The sequence below is a fragment of the Helianthus annuus genome, chromosome 1, assembly GCF_002127325.2.
Source record: "Helianthus annuus cultivar XRQ/B chromosome 1, HanXRQr2.0-SUNRISE, whole genome shotgun sequence".
In the NCBI taxonomy this organism is placed as follows: Eukaryota; Viridiplantae; Streptophyta; class Magnoliopsida; order Asterales; family Asteraceae; genus Helianthus; species Helianthus annuus.
Genome location: NC_035433.2, coordinates 144,119,798 through 144,136,908, shown reverse-complemented (window position 1 = coordinate 144,136,908; position 17,111 = coordinate 144,119,798).

The following is a 17,111-nucleotide window of genomic DNA, read 5'->3' as shown; positions in this document are numbered from 1 at the left end:
TTGTTAGTTGCTTGGAATTCACAGGCTATGGAGTGGGGTATTATGTCCCCCTGTGGCGATTTTAGTAGGATCCCGAGCCCTGTGCCCTTGATATTTGAGGATCCGTCAGTGTGTAATATCCAAGGATCCTTGGTTTCATCCAGCTGCTGGACCTCCAATTCTGCTTCTTTTTGTAGATCACTACTGAAATCAGCCACAAAGTCAGCTAAGGCTTGTGATTTAATGGCTGTTCTTGGTTCATATCTTATATCATGGGCACTAAGCTTCACTGCCCACTTAGCCATTCTCCCTGACATCTCCGGTTTCCTGAGGACATTCTTAATTGGAAAGTTAGTTTTAACAACAATAGTATGGGTTTCAAAATAATGCCTTAACTTAGTGGATGCCATGATTAATGCGAGAATAAGTTTTTCGAGGTGTGAGTACCTGGATTCGGTATCAAGTAAACTTTTACTTACATAGTAGATAGGATATTGTGTACCTTCATGATCCTTGACAAGGACAGCACTTACAGCGGTTGAGGATACCGCCAGGTATAAGGATAACACATCTCCTTTTTCCGGTTTTGCTAATGCTGGTGCTGAGGACATATATTCTTTAAGGGCTTGTAAAGCGTTCTCATGCTTCTCAGTCCATTCAAACTTCTTATTCTTCCTTAGGATATCGTAGAATTCTTTGCATTTTTCTGAGGATTTCGATATGAACCTGTTCAAAGCTGCTATCCTGCCTGTCAGTCTTTGAACATCCTTGGCATTGGCAGGAGATTTGATATTTACTAATGCTTTGATTTGTTCCGGGCTTGCTTCAATGCCCCTCTGGGTTACCATGTATCCTAAGAACTTTCCTGCCTTAACACCAAAATGGCATTTCGAAGGATTAAGTTTCATGTTGTAACTATCAAGGATATCGAATGCTTCTTCCAAATCCCTTAGGTGATCCTCAGCTTTCTTTGACTTGACCACCATGTCATCTATGTACACCTCCATAGTTTTTCCAATTTGATCTTTGAACATCATATTCACCAGCCTTTGATATGTTGCACCTGCATTTCTTAGTCCAAAAGGCATGGCAATATAACAATATAAACCGGTTGGGGTCATAAAGGCTGTATTCTCTTGGTCAGATGGTTCCATCTGAATTTGTTGGAATCCAGATGATGCATCCATAAAGGTCAACAGTTCATGCCCCGCCGTTGCATCCACCATGGAGTCAATGTGGGGTAATGGGAAAGGATCCTTGGGACATGCCTTATTCAAATCAGTGAAATCGACACATACCCTCCACTTTCCATTTTTCTTTTGGACAACGACCACATTGGCTAACCATTTTGGATATTTTACCTCTCTGATCATACCTGCTCGAAGTAGTCTCTCTACTTTTTCTTGGATAATGGCATTCCTTTCTGGTGCAAACTTCCTCCTTTTTTGATGGATTGGTTTGATAGTCCTGTCAATGCCGAGTTTATGAGTAATAATATCCTTAGATATACCTGTCATGTCTTCATGTTTCCAAGCAAAGGTGGATTTTCGTCTTTTGAGGAAGGATAGTAAATCTTCTTTCATCTTGCCAAGGATCCCTGACCCGATATAGATTTTTGACTCAGGATCACTAGGATCCAAAAGGGTTTCGTCCACATCCTTTTCCCTTGCCTCCAAGACGTTCCTCGGAGGATACTGTAATTGCTATTGCTCCCTTGGCTTCGAGGTTGGCTTCATAGATGAGGTATAACAATCCTTAGCCTCCTGCTGATCACTGTCGATCTTGATTATCCCCCATGGGCTAGGGAGCTTCACACATTGATGGTAGGTGGATGGGACTGCTTTCATATCGTGTATCCAAGGTCTGCCAAGGATAACGTTGCAACAAGATAAACAGTCAATAACACAAAATTTCTGATAATTATGTAATCCTTCCACGTAGATTGGGAGTTTGATGTCCCCCAGAGTTTTCTTCGTTTCTCCACTGAATCCTACAAGCACGGAGGATCTTGGTGTGATGTCTGATTCTGGGATACCCATTTTCTTCAGAACATCAAGCTGGATAATGTTCACTGAGCTTCCTCCATCGATAAGGATCCTGCGGACAAAATGGTTAGAGATAAAGAGAGTAATAACTAAACTATCATGATGAGGATCCTGAATGTTAATGCGATCATCCTCATCAAATGTTATCGTCTTCCCTTCTGAAACACTTGAAGTTCTAATAGGCCTTTCTCCATTATCCATTTTTGATTCTTTTGCATGTCTTTTGGCCGCCGAGAAGGATGTACCACAGATGTCTGATCCTCCGGATATAAAGTTGATCACTTGTGCATTTGCCGGAGGTGCTGGAGCTTTTTCGGGGATCCTTTCAGGATCCTGGGTCCTTTGCTTTTTTCTTCCCAATAATTCTTTTAGGTGCCCCTTGCTTAACAGATATCCAATCTCTTTTCTTAAAGCTATGCATTCTTCAGTTAGATGCCCGAAATCCTCATGGTATGCACACCATTTTGACTTGTCTTTAGTCCCAGATGGTTTATCATTCTTCCTGGGCCACCTAGCTTTTTCACCTAGATTCTGCATTGCAAGGATTAGTTCATGATTATCAACGGAAAAACAATATTCTGAGATTGGAGGATAATCTTCATCATCCTCTTCTTGGTCAACAGCATGCACATTCTTGTTCTCATTTCTATGGTAGGATTTGAATTTGTTGTTCTTGAAGGAGGATCCTTGCTTCTCCTGTTTTGAGGATCCTACTTGTCTCTCCTGGATCCTCTTGTCATCCTCTAGCCGGATGAACCTGAGTGCTCGAGTTCTTACTTCATCTAGATTCCTGCATGGTGTCATAACAAGATCTTCATAGAATAATGAATCCTTAAGCAGTCCCATTTTGAAGGCTTCAACAGCCGTAGCCATATCCAAGTTGGGAATGTCCAAGGATTCTTTACTAAATTTAGTTATATAATCCCTTAATGATTCATTATGATTTTGAGTTATCCTGTACAAATCACTAGTTAATTTTTCAAATTTTCTACTACAAGAGAATTGGTTATTGAATAAATTAACTAAATTAGCAAATGAAGTAATAGAATAGGGGGGAAGACTTAGCAGCCACTTAAGAGCTGATCCAGTAAGAGTGGATCCAAATCCTTTACATAGGCATGCTTCCTTCAACTTTTCTGGGATAGGATTTGTTTTGGTCAAAAATCACACAAGGATAATGTAACCAAACTTTATGTAAACGGGGTATGATGCTTGGTTAATTATGAAAGTAAAGGATCACTTCTGTGATAAAGATGCAAAGACACAGTGATTTGTACGAGGAAAAAGCCCTTGATCAATATATGATCTCCGGCACAAAAAACCTCGGGTGATGGCAACTACCGATCACCAAACTTCAATATAAGAACAAAATGGTTACAACTTTGGATGATAATGAGCTGAGTACAAGGATCACTATTGCTTTTGGTGTCTAAGTGTGTGAGAGTTGCGTTGTATGTCGTGTCTCTTTTTTTCGAATGAGGAAGAGTGGTATTTATACAAGTGTAGGTGACCTATTTTAGGTAAAAGGACTAATTATCAGCTCATTACCCCTTTGGAAATAAAAGACAATCTAGCCTAAATTGCTGCCCATAAATCAAGCCATGTTTCCATATCCTGTGCAACGTCTATCTCCGATTAAGCTCTTGCCATAATTGTGAAGACGCGTCCCTTGATCATGATGCTTAGAGCGTATCCTGCTAGATATTCCTGCAAAAATAACATTGCATTAAGCGAAGATGATCGTTAGTATGAGGATCCTATAATGTCCCATGATCCTGATCCTGAAGTCCTGCTGAGGATCACTGCCTGCCAAAGAAACAAGGATCAATGGTTAGGATCACGTGTAAGGATCACCTATAATAAAAATCCAGCCCTAACAATTGCCCCCAAAATATAAGGAGTTTATTGTAAATTGACGAGTTATATTTTGTTTTGATCTTATCTCCAACGGGCAACTCCGAATAACTAGCCGTTAATATTGAACTAGCCGTTGCGATCATTACGTCATAGATGTGACAATCCCTGCAAATCATGATTATAAATAGGAGATAGGGTTAGGATCACTCTGCATTTAAATTCGAGATATCTTCCCTTTATAATCGCTACCGAAGACTGATCAGGTATCCTCTTCTTCTCTCTTTCCTTTCTTCCTACTCTTTGCTCTGTTTTTTTCTGCTCCGTCTCTGTTTCTATTCCGTCACAAATATGTTGCTCCGGAATTCCCCACACAAGGATTCCAAGAAGGATAGTCCCCTAAAAGGCCAGGGGATTATCAAGGATTCCCCTACGGAGCGATGTTGCTTTACTGACGCTCACGTAGACAGAATTCGTCATTGCTTTCCAGCGAATACTGTTTTCAAATCCTTTGTTCCTACAGCTTTGAGCGACTTTGTTTCAGATGTTTGGGTGGCTTTCCCTGCTACTCCGTTCACGATAGGGTTTTCATATCCTTTTCCAGACTTTACCCAGTCTTTCTTTTCCTTAACCGGCATTTCTTACATCCAAGCTATGCCGATGATCTGGAGGGTTCTGTATACCTTCGAGAGGATCATTGAGCAGGAAGGGATTGATCTGGGAATGGCGGAGTTGGCCGATTTGTATGATCTCACCACATTTGGTTCTCACCGGTATTTGTTGAAACGGAAAGCCGGGGAGGATCATCCTGTCTTCAAGGTCACTAAGAATGATACAAACTGGAAGCGTCGCTTTTTCTTTGTTAGGAGGGATTCCATCCCAGATGGGAAGGATCTGCCCAAGGAATGGGCCACTCATGGTAGGATAGAGGATCCTCTAAGGATCACTATCAGCCCTGTCTCATATAATGAGGATCACTAATATCTCTTTTTATTTCTTGTGCAGCTATATCCATTGCTCATCTGAAATTAAGCCCTGCTGCAAAAGAGAGAGTCCTAGCTTTTAAAAAGCTTAATCCTGAAGTTAGAAGTTTCCAAGTCACCGTCCAAGATTCTCAAGAAGTATCCTCTGCATCTGCCACTATGTCAAGTAAGTATCCTTATAGAAAATAAATTATATGTAGGATTGTTTGATTAATAAAGCAACTTATCTTGTTTTTTGATTGTGTAGGTGCTGGAAAGTCTGCCAGGTCTGTCAAATCTGCTTCTAAATTTGGGATAGATGATCTCACCAACGTCAAGTCTTCGAGGAAGAAGGCTCCTGCTGCCAGTCCTTCAGTTTCAGCCCCCAAGGCATCTATCCGGGGCAAGGGAAAAAAGAGGAAAACCTCTGAAGATCTCCAAGGATTTCCCCTCCTCCGTCAGCAATTCCTTGACTACGTGAATGAGGTAAGGATCACTGCCCCTGTTGGTCATCCGTTTCGAATATCCTGTTTGTGTATCCTGTTTCTTTGAGGATCATCCGGTTTTGAACTTGCCTTATTTCCCTCTTTGCAGAAACTTGCCGAGATCGAGACCTATCTTGGCCATGTTGAGGATCAAGAGAGCCAGATTGCCGACCTTCAACAAATGGGCGTGCTTAAGGATCTCAAGATAGCAGATCTTGAGAAGGAACTCCGGGCCACGAAGGATGAGGCTGCTCAGAGGTTGACTGATATGGATAACGAGAAGCAGGAGATCACCCAAGATGCCAAGGTCTCCGCGGCAATTGCTATGTACAAGATACAACTTCAGATGGCTGAGGAGGCTCAGGATCCTACCTTTGACAAAAGCTCGTGGGACGTTGAAGGTTGGAAGGCAAGGCTGGCGGACCTGGAGGACGAGGATGAGGCTGAGGATATCCCCATGCTGGAAGGCGGTGATGCTGAAAAGGATCAGGGTGGAGATGCTGGTGGTGACGGAGCAGCGAAGGTGTAGGCTGCATGATTGGGCGATGATGGATATTGTTGACTAGGCCGGAGCCCAATTTTTTAGGTTTGGTAATGGTTTTTTGTGGTTGTTGATGGTTTGAAACAATTATGGTCTGTAATCTTCGAACAATAGTTTTTAGGGTTAAGGATCCTGGATCCTTTAGACAACAGGTAGGATTGCAAAAGGTGGAGGGATCCTCTGTTTGGGGGATGAAGCCTTTGTGATCCTGCCGCTTTTAATTTCCTGCACAATGCTAAGACCGCATAGACAATGGACACCCTTTGCCAACCCATGTGGACGGGCCACGTTTTGCTGGTAGAAATGTGGGTTGGCAATTTTGACAACTTTTTTGAAAGGGTTAAAGATCCTTTTGTTTAATAATATAACTTTAATTTTTCTGGCTTATCTCGTGTTGTTATCCTTATCTTCTTGTTTCTTGATTGTTTTTGTAGTATATTTGTTAAAGTAACAAGAGTTGAAAATATGTTTAATAAATTTAGGATATGATCCTAGATCAAATATCCTGACATTGAAAATTCTCAAAGTATTTTAGTTCAAGGATCATAGGTTTGGTTGTCAAAGTGTAAGGGTTGGTTAGGATAATGAGTATAATCAAAATGGTCAAGGATCATACCTGAGGATCCAAGTTAGGATCCTAACCTTCAATCGAGACAATCGTAGATAAGATTTTGATGGATAATAAGGATTAAGGATCCTTATGTGTTCTAACTTTGACAATCCTGAAAAACGAAGCACAACTTGGGACTAAGCCAATGTAAGAAATAAATTAGTAACTGGGGGCACGCCCAAAGGATAACTGAGAATGATCCCGGAGGATCACTGGGGACAAGCCCAAAGGATAACTGAGAATGATCCCGGAGGATCACTGGGGACAAGCCCAAAGGATAACTGGGGACAAGCCCAAAGGATAACTGGGGACAAGCCCAAAGGATCGTATGTAAACTGGAGTATGGCCCTTTCTGGCGACTATCCAAACTTAGTGACATGAAAATGTCAAAACCTTAGCTAACGTGAAAACGTTAGAAACCTTAGGAACGGATGTATGGTACGTCTACCATTATACGTAGGATTCTAAATATAGCCAGTACGATGAGGTTGTCAGCCCCGTAAGTGGGTACTGGTCCCAAAGACGTGAACTATATCAGGATCATCGTGCGCTGCTGGCGGAAACTGGGGATAATCCCAAGGATAACTGGGGTTGGACCCAAGGATCTGCGATGCTTTTGAAGATCTTTGACGATATGCTGAAGATACCTGAACTATCATAACTCAAAGGGTTTGTGAGTAGAGGATGAAGGATACATGATCCTTATCCTTAGGTAAAAAGTAAGAAAATGCAATAGTTTCTAGGATAAGCATATTACCAGAGTAAGGATCACTGATATCACCGGGATCCTTCAAGGATACTTCAATGTAAGGATCACATGCATGAAGGATCATGTTCACATGAAATATTTCTTTAAGTGAACGGCATTCCAGGCTCTTGGTAACAAGTTTCCTTCCATGGTTAGCAACCTGTATGCCCCCTTTCCTGCTTCAGCTTCAATCAAGTAGGGACCTTCCCATTTTGGTGCTAACTTCCCGTCAGCAGGATTGATAGTATTTTGAAATGCTTTTCTCAACACCATATCTCCGACTTGGAATTTCCTTAATCTGACATTTTTGTTGTAGGCACCAGCCATTCTTTGTTGGTAGCTTGCCATCCTTATCCTAGCTAGATCCCTGATTTCTTCAGTAGTATCCAAATCCTGAGCTAGAATTGTAGCATTTTCTTCAGGATCACGAGCACTTGTTCTAGCAGTTGGGATCACCATTTCTGTTGGGATCACTGCTTCTGCCCCAAATACTAAAGAGAAAGGTGTTTGACCAGTGGCATTCTTGGGAGTTGTTCTATCAGCCCATAGCACATAAGGTAACTCCTCTGCCCATTTCCCCTTCTTGGATCCTAGCTTCTTCTTCAGATTGTTGATGATGATCTTGTTGGATGATTCTGCTTGACCATTGGCTTGTGGATGAACTGGTGTTGATGTTATCATCTTGATTCCCCAACTGTCACAAAAGTTAGTGGTTCTGCTTCCAATGAATTGGGAGCCATTATCACATACAATTTCAGAGGGAATGCCAAATCTAGTTATAATATTTCTTTTGATGAAGGATATGACTTCCTTTTCTCTGACTTGGGCGAAGGCTTCAGCTTCTATCCACTTAGAAAAATAGTCAGTCATGGCAAGCATAAATACTTTTCCACCAGGTGCTTTAGGAAGCTTGCCCACTATATCCATTCCCCATCTCATGAATGGCCAAGAGGATGGTATAGGGTGTAGCAGTTCAGGTGGTTGATGAAGGATATTGCTGTGTCTTTGACAAGGATCACATTTCCTAGCATATTCTACAGCATCCCTTTTCATGGTTGGCCAGTAGTATCCTGTTCTAAGGATCCTTGAGAATAATGCCCTGCCCCCAGTGTGGTTTCCACAATCTCCTTCATGGAAGTCTCTCAACACTTCTTCAATTTCAGGATCCTCAATACATCTTAAGTATGGTCCTGCAAGGGATCGTTTATATAGCACATTATTTAAGATTGTAAACTGAGATACCTTGATCCGGAAAGCTCTAGGATTTTCTCCCATTGGAATCTCTCCGTTTTGCAAGTATTTCATGATTGGTGAGACCCATGATCCTGAATAAGATTGAGCTTCTTCACTAGGGATTATTGCAGTATCCTCTTCTATTTCCATGGCCACTTGATTTTCAATAGCAGGAGCTAGGATATGGATGATAGGGATACTTATGTCTTCTGGAATTTTTAAGGATGATCCTAAGTTGGCCAATGCATCAGCTTCCGTGTTATCCTCCCTCGGTACCTGTGTTAAGCTGAAAGAAACAAAAGAGAGTGCCAATTTTTTGACTATCTCTAAATATTTGGTTAGTTTTTCACCTTTAACAGCATAGGATCCGTTAAAGTGATTGGTGATCAATAATGAGTCTACATATACTTTAAGATATTCTACCCCCATATCCTTAGCAATTTGCAAGCCAGCAATCAAGGCTTCATACTCAGCCTCATTGTTAGTTGCTTGGAACTCACAGGCTATGGAGTGGGGTATTATGTCCCCCTGTGGCGATTTTAGTAGGATCCCGAGCCCTGTGCCCTTGACATTTGAGGATCCGTCAGTGTGTAATATCCAAGGATCCTTGGTTTCATCCAGCTGCTGGACCTCCAATTCTGCTTCTTTTTGTAGATCACTACTGAAATCAGCCACAAAGTCGGCTAAGGCTTGTGATTTAATGGCTGTTCTTGGTTCATATCTTATATCATGGGCGCTAAGCTTCACTGCCCACTTAGCCATTCTCCCTGACATCTCCGGTTTCCTGAGGACATTCTTAATTGGAAAATTAGTTTTAACAACAATAGTATGGGTTTCAAAATAATGCCTTAACTTAGTGGATGCCATGATTAATGCAAGAATAAGTTTTTCGAGGTGTGAGTACCTGGATTCGGCATCAAGTAGACTTTTACTTACATAGTAGATAGGATATTGTGTACCTTCGTGATCCTTGACAAGGACAGCACTTACAGCGGTTGAGGATACCGCCAGGTATAAGGATAACACATCTCCTTTTTCCGGTTTTGCTAATGCTGGTGCTGAGGACATATATTCTTTAAGGGCTTGTAAAGCGTTCTCATGCTTCTCAGTCCATTCAAACTTCTTATTCTTCCTTAGGATATCGTAGAATTCTTTGCATTTTTCTGAGGATTTCGATATGAACCTGTTCAAAGCTGCTATCCTGCCTGTCAGTCTTTGAACATCCTTGGCATTGGCAGGAGATTTGATATTTACTAATGCTTTGATTTGTTCCGGGCTTGCTTCAATGCCCCTCTGAGTTACCATGTATCCTAGGAACTTTCCTGCCTTAACACCAAAATGGCATTTTGAAGGATTAAGTTTCATGTTGTAATTATCAAGGATATCGAATGCTTCTTCCAAGTCCCTTAGGTAATCCTCAGCTTTCTTTGACTTGACCACCATATCATCTATGTACACCTCCATAGTTTTTCCAATTTGATCTTTGAACATCATATTTACCAGCCTTTGATATGTTGCACCTGCATTTCTTAGTCCAAAAGGCATGGCAATATAACAATATAAACCGGTTGGGGTCATAAAGGCTGTATCCTCTTGGTCAGATGGTTCCATCTGAATTTGTTGGAATCCAGATGATGCATCCATAAAGGTCAACAGTTCATGCCCCGCCGTTGCATCCACCATGGAGTCAATGTGGGGTAAAGGGAAAGGATCCTTGGGACATGCCTTATTCAAATCAGTGAAATCGACACATACCCTCCACTTTCCATTTTTCTTTTGGACAACAACCACATTGGCTAACCATTTTGGATATTTTACCTCTCTGATCATACCTGCTCGAAGTAGTCTCTCTACTTCTTCTTGGATAATGGCATTCCTTTCTGGTGCAAACTTCCTCCTTTTTTGATGGATTGGTTTGATAGACCTGTCAATGCCAAGTTTGTGAGTAATAATATCCTTAGATATACCTGTCATGTCTTCATGTTTCCAAGCAAAGATGGATTTTCGTCTTCTGAGGAAGGATAATAAGTCTTCTTTCATCTTGCCAAGGATCCCTGACCCGATATAGATTTTTGACTCAGGATCACTAGGATCCAAAAGGATTTCGTCCACATCCTGTTCCCTTGCCTCCAAGGTATCCCTTGGAGGATACTGTAATTGCTATTGCTCCCTTGGCTTCGAGGTTGGCTTCATAGATGAGGTATAACAATCCTTAGCCTCCTGCTGATCACTGTCGATCTTGATTATTCCCCATGGGCTAGGGAGCTTCACACATTGATGGTAGGTAGATGGGACTGCTTTCATATCATGTATGCAAGGCCTGCCAAGGATAACGTTGCAACAAGATAAACAGTCAATAACACAAAATTTTTGGTGATTATGTAATCCTTCCACGTAGATTGGGAGTTTGATGTCCCCCAGAGTTTTCTTCGTTTCCCCACTGAATCCTACAAGCACGGAGGATCTTGGTGTGATGTCTGATTCTGGGATTCCCATCTTCTTCAGGACATCAAGCTGGATAATGTTTACTGAGCTCCCTCCATCAATATGGATCCTGCGGACAAAATGGTTAGAGATAAAGAGAGTGATAACTAAACTGTCATGGTGAGGATCCTGAATGTTAATGCGATCATCCTCATCAAATGTTATCATCTTCCCTTCTGAGACACTTGATGTTCTAATAGGCCTTTCACCATTATCCATTTTTGATTCTTTTGCATGTCTTTTGGCCGCCGAGAAGGATGTACCACAGATGTCTGATCCTCCGGATATAAAGTTGATCACTTGTGCATTTGCCGGAGGTGCTGGAGCTTTTTCGGGGATCCTTTCAGGATCCTGAGTCCTTTGCTTTTTTCTTCCCAATAATTCTTTTAGGTGCCCCTTGCTTAACAGATATCCAATCTCTTTCCTTAAAGCTATGCATTCTTCAGTTAGATGCCCGAAATCCTCATGGTATGCACACCATTTTGATTTGTCTTTAGTCCTGGATGGTTTATCATTCTTCCTGGGCCACCTAGCTTTTTCTCCTAGATTCTGCATTGCAAGGATTAGTTCATGATTATCAACGGAAAAACAATATTCTGAGATTGGAGGATATTCTTCATCATCCTCTTCTTGGTCAACAGCATGCACATTCTTGTTCTCATTTCTATGGTAGGATTTGAATTTGTTGTTCTTGAAGGAGGATCCTTGCTTCTCCTGTTTTGAGGATCCTACTTGTCTCTCCTGGATCCTCTTGTCATCCTCTAGCCGGATGAACCTGAGTGCTCGAGTTCTTACTTCATCTAGATTCCTGCATGGTGTCATAACAAGATCATCATAGAATAATGAATCCTTAAGCAGTCCCATTTTGAAGGCCTCAATAGCCGTAGCCATATCCAAGTTGGGAATGTCCAAGGATTCTTTACTAAATTTAGTTATATAATCCCTTAATGATTCCTTATGATTTTGAGTTATCCTGTACAAATCACTAGTTAATTTTTCAAATTTTCTGCTACAAGAGAATTGGTTATTGAATAAATTAACTAAATTAGCAAATGAAGTAATAGAGTAGGGGGGAAGACTTAGCAGCCACTTAAGAGCTGATCCCGTAAGAGTGGATCCAAATCCTTTACATAGGCATGCTTCCTTCAACTTTTCTGGGATAGGATTGATCTCCATCCTCTCCCTGTATTGTGCTATATGCTCCTCTGGATCCGTTGTGCCATCATACAGCTTCATGGTAGGGATATGGAACCTTTTGGGTACCTCTGCATCACAAATTGGTGGTGCAAAGCGAGATACCTTGTGGCTTCCATCTGCAATCTCTGGGATAGGCTTGACTACCCCTGGAACACTTGAGATCATATCTTTTAGCTTCTGCAACTCCCTGGCCATAGCATGATTGGTACCTGTATCCTGCATGAATCCATGGTTAGTGGTAGGATAACTATTTAAAGTGTTACCTCCCATTGGGTTCAAGTTAGGGAACCCATATTGCTGGGATTCTGGAACAACGGAGGGACCAGTGGAAGCAATGGTCTGCATTGGAATGAAGTCCCCTTGATGGACATCTAGACTTCCTGTTTGCAAACTTTTTAGGGATCCTGGTATCTGGAAGGATCCTGGTGTCTGGGATGATCCTGGAACGAAGGAGGATCCTTGAACCTGGGATGATCCTGGAACAAAGGAGGATCCTTGGCCCTTGAATGATCCTGGAACAAAGTAGGATCCTTGAAACTGTTGTGCCCCCGGATAGGCTCCTGAATTCATGAAGGATCCCATGTACTGAGGATAGGATCCTACTGGCTGAAAATGTGAGCCTGATGTCTGAGTCATTGCTGCCGACTTGAGATGTAATCCTCTTGACTCCCCTATGATTTGCACGTCCGGGATCCCTGATGGCTGGGAAGTGATCATTGGAGTATCGAAGCTCAAGGATTTGGGCATCAGTGGGGAATGATCCTCTGCCGCTTTCTTTTGTCTTTTGAGGTCTCCAATTTCCCTGAGGATCCTGTCATTAGTCTCATCCTGCCGCTGCATACGATCCTTCATCTGCAAAATTAAAGCAAATACATCACTAGTACTGGGAATAGAAGAATTCATAGCAGAAGAAGATGGAGGTTTAGAGAAAGTGGGAGTTGATCTCTTCTCAGTATTTTTCTGAGATCCTGCCGGTGGAGGAGGCAAAGTGGTCTGTGATGAGGTGACTGCAGACATCGCCGTGGACGTGTTCTTCAATGATGAAGCCATGTAACTCTTTGAAATAATTTCGAACAAAAGATTTTCTTATGAATGAAGCACCAATTGCCCCACGGTGGGCGCCAAACTGTTTTGGTCAAAAATCACACAAGGATAATGTAACCAAACTTTATGTAAACGGGGTATGATGCTTGGTTAATTATGAAAGTAAAGGATCACTTCTGTGATAAAGATGCAAAGACACAGTGATTTGTACGAGGAAAAAGCCCTTGATCAATATATGATCTCCGGCACAAAAAACCTCGGGTGATGGCAACTACCGATCACCAAACTTCAATATAAGAACAAAATGGTTACAACTTTGGATGATAATGAGCTGAGTACAAGGATCACTATTGCTTTTGGTGTCTAAGTGTGTGAGAGTTGCGTTGTATGTTGTGTCTCTTTTTTTCGAATGAGGAAGAGTGGTATTTATACAAGTGTAGGTGACCTATTTTAGGTAAAAGGACTAATTATCAGCTCATTACCCCTTTGGAAATAAAAGACAATCTAGCCTAAATTGCCGCCCATAAATCAAGCCATGTTTCCATATCCTGTGCAACGTCTATCTCCGATTAAGCTCTTGCCATAATTGTGAAGACGCGTCCCTTGATCATGATGCTTAGAGCGTATCCTGCTAGATATTCCTGCAAAAATAACATTGCATTAAGCGAAGATGATCGTTAGTATGAGGATCCTATAATGTCCCATGATCCTGATCCTGAAGTCCTGCTGAGAATCACTGCCTGCCAAAGAAACAAGGATCACTGGTTAGGATCACGTGTAAGGATCACCTATAATAAAAATCCAGCCCTAACAGGATTGATCTCCATCCTCTCCCTGTATTGTGCTATATGCTCCTCTGGATCCGTTGTGCCATCATACAGCTTCATAGTAGGGATATGGAACCTTTTGGGTACCTCTGCATCACAAATTGGTGGTGCAAAGCGAGATACCTTGTGGCTTCCATCTGCAATCTCCGGGATAGGCTTGACTACCCCTGGAACACTTGAGATCATATCTTTTAGCTTCTGTAACTCCCTGGCCATAGCATGATTGGTACCTGTATCCTGCATGAATCCATGGTTAGTGGTAGGATAATTATTTAAAGTGTTACCTCCCATTGGGTTCAAGTTAGGGAACCCATATTGCTGGGATTCTGGAACAACGGAGGGACCAGTGGAAGCAATGGTCTGCATTGGAATGAAGTCCCCTTGATGGACATCTAGACTTCCTGTTTGCAAACTTTTTAGGGATCCTGGTATCTGGAAGGATCCTAGTGTCTGGGATGATCCTGGAACGAAGGAGGATCCTTGAACCTGGGATGATCCTGGAACAAAGGAGGATCCTTGGCCCTGGAATGATCCTGGAACAAAGTAGGATCCTTGAAACTGCTGTGCCCCCGGATAGGCTCCCGGATTCATGAAGGATCCCAAATGCTGGGGGTAGGATCCTGCCGGCTGAAAGTGTGAGCCTAATGCCTGAGTCATTGCTGTCGATCCGTGGTGCAATCCTCTTGATTCTCCCATGATTTGCACGTCTGGAATTCCTGATGGCTGAGAAGTAATCATTGGAGTATCAAAGCTCAAGGATTTGGGCATCAGTGGAGAATGATCCTCTGCCGCTTTCTTTTGTCTTTTGAGATCTCCAATTTTCCTGAGGATCCTTTCATTAGTTTCATCCTGCCGCTGCATACGATCCTTCATCTGCAAAATCAAAGTAAATACATCACTAGTACTGGGAATATAAGAATTCATAGCAGAAGGAGATGGGGTTTTAGAATTAGTAGGAGTTTGTCTCTTCTCAGCATTCTTCTGTGATCCTGCCGGTGGTGGAGGCAGAATGTTCTGGGACGAGGTGACTGCAGACATTGCCGTGGACATGTTTTTCAATGATGAAGCCATGTAATTCTATGAAATGATTTCGAACAAAAGGTTTTCTTATGAATGAAGCACCAATTGCCCCACGGTGGGCGCCAAACTGTTTTGGTCAAAAATCACACAAGGATAATGTAACCAAACTTTATGTAAACGGGGTATGATGCTTGGTTAATTATGAAAGTAAAGGATCACTTCTGTGATAAAGATGCAAAGACACAATGATTTATACGAGGAAAAAGCCCTTGATCAATGTATGATCTCCGGCATAAAAAACCTCGGGTGATGGCAACTACCGATCACCAACTTCAATATAAGAAAAATATAGTTACAACTTCGGATAGTAATGAGCTGAGTACAAGGATCACTATTGTTTTGAGTGTCTAAGTGTGTGAGAATTGTGTTGTATGTCGTGTCTCCCCTTCCAAATGATGGAGAGTGGTATTTATACAAGTGTAGGTGACCTATTTTAGGTAAAAGGACTAATTATCAGCTCATTACCCCTTTAGAAATAAAAGACAATCTAGCCTAAATTGCCGCCCATACATCAAGCCAAGTTTCCATATCCTGTGCAACGTCTATCTCTGATTATGCTCCTGCCATAATTGTGAAGACGCGTCCCTTGATCATGATGCTAAGAGCGTATCCTGCTAGATATTCCTGCAAAATAACATTGCATTAAGTGAAGGTGACCGTTAGCATGAGGATCCTTTGATGGTCCATGATCCTGATCCTGAAGTCCTGCTGAGGATCACTGTCTGCCAAAGAAACAAGGATCACTGGTTAGGATCACGTGTAAGGATCACCTATAATAAAAATCCAGCCCTAACAATAAGTATTACAAACCTATGTATTACACACCTAAAATATAAAAAAATGTAATTCATGCTTCTATATAATACTATTCACATAGTTAAAAAAAAGTGTAATAATAGTATAATCTAATAGTATTTTTATTTTACGATAGTTATTAGCCAATAATAATCCGACCTCGTCCAATTTTTTTTGTAAAATAGTCCGCCGTTAAAATAGCTTAACGGAGTTAAGTTTTTTTCCGAATTACAAACCGATATTTTAGGGCTTTTGAGCAGAACGAGGATACGAGTCGATTGATGTAAAACTTACCTCAAAATACTGCCCAAACCCACGAAAACGGTGCTTCAATCCGGGTGTTTAACTTCCAATTAACAAAATTCAAGCCATTTCGAACACAATTTCGAGGTAAGTTTTACATCAATCGACTCGTATCCGCGTTCTGATCAAAAGTCCTAAAACATCGGTTTGTAATTCGGAAAAAAAACTTAACTCCGTTAAGCTTATTTTAACGGCGGTCTATTTTACAAAAAAATTGGACGAGGTCGGATTATTATTGGCTAATAACTGACTTGGGATTATTATCGGCCAATTTCAGAAAGATGATATTATTATTTTCCAATTTGTCTATTTAATAGAATACATTGTATTTATTTAATAATATTAATTAAATAGTGCATCCTAATATGGTTATTAACATATTTAAGTTAAATTTATTATATTAATAAGGATAAGGATTAAAAAATATTTTGAAATAAAATGTAACTCTAAATTGTAAGGTTAAAAGCGAGAGTGACACGTGATAATAATTGGAATTCTATATTAAAAGTTAAATTAGATTTGCAGTTTTATTTGTAACTTTACCATCTTTATCAATAAGTAATATTTTAAATCATTTGGTTTTTAAAATATGTGTGGCTAATCTTAACGGGGAGTTATATTACCAAATAAAGTTAATATAACAATGCGTAAATAATTAAATTGAAGATATTAATATTAATAGAAAAATAATAATAGTTTTGTTATAGATAATAATAAACAAACGATAGAGATAAAGTAATTTTTATATTTTTATCTCTATATCATATAGTATAATTTATTAACCCAAACATCATGGCATATCAAAATTTTTTAAGGGAGAGAATGTTTATTTAGAATTATTTATTAATATGGATAATGGTCCTTATATTAATTACTTATTATTATTATTTATTTATTTATTTATTATTGTGATTGAGGTAATAT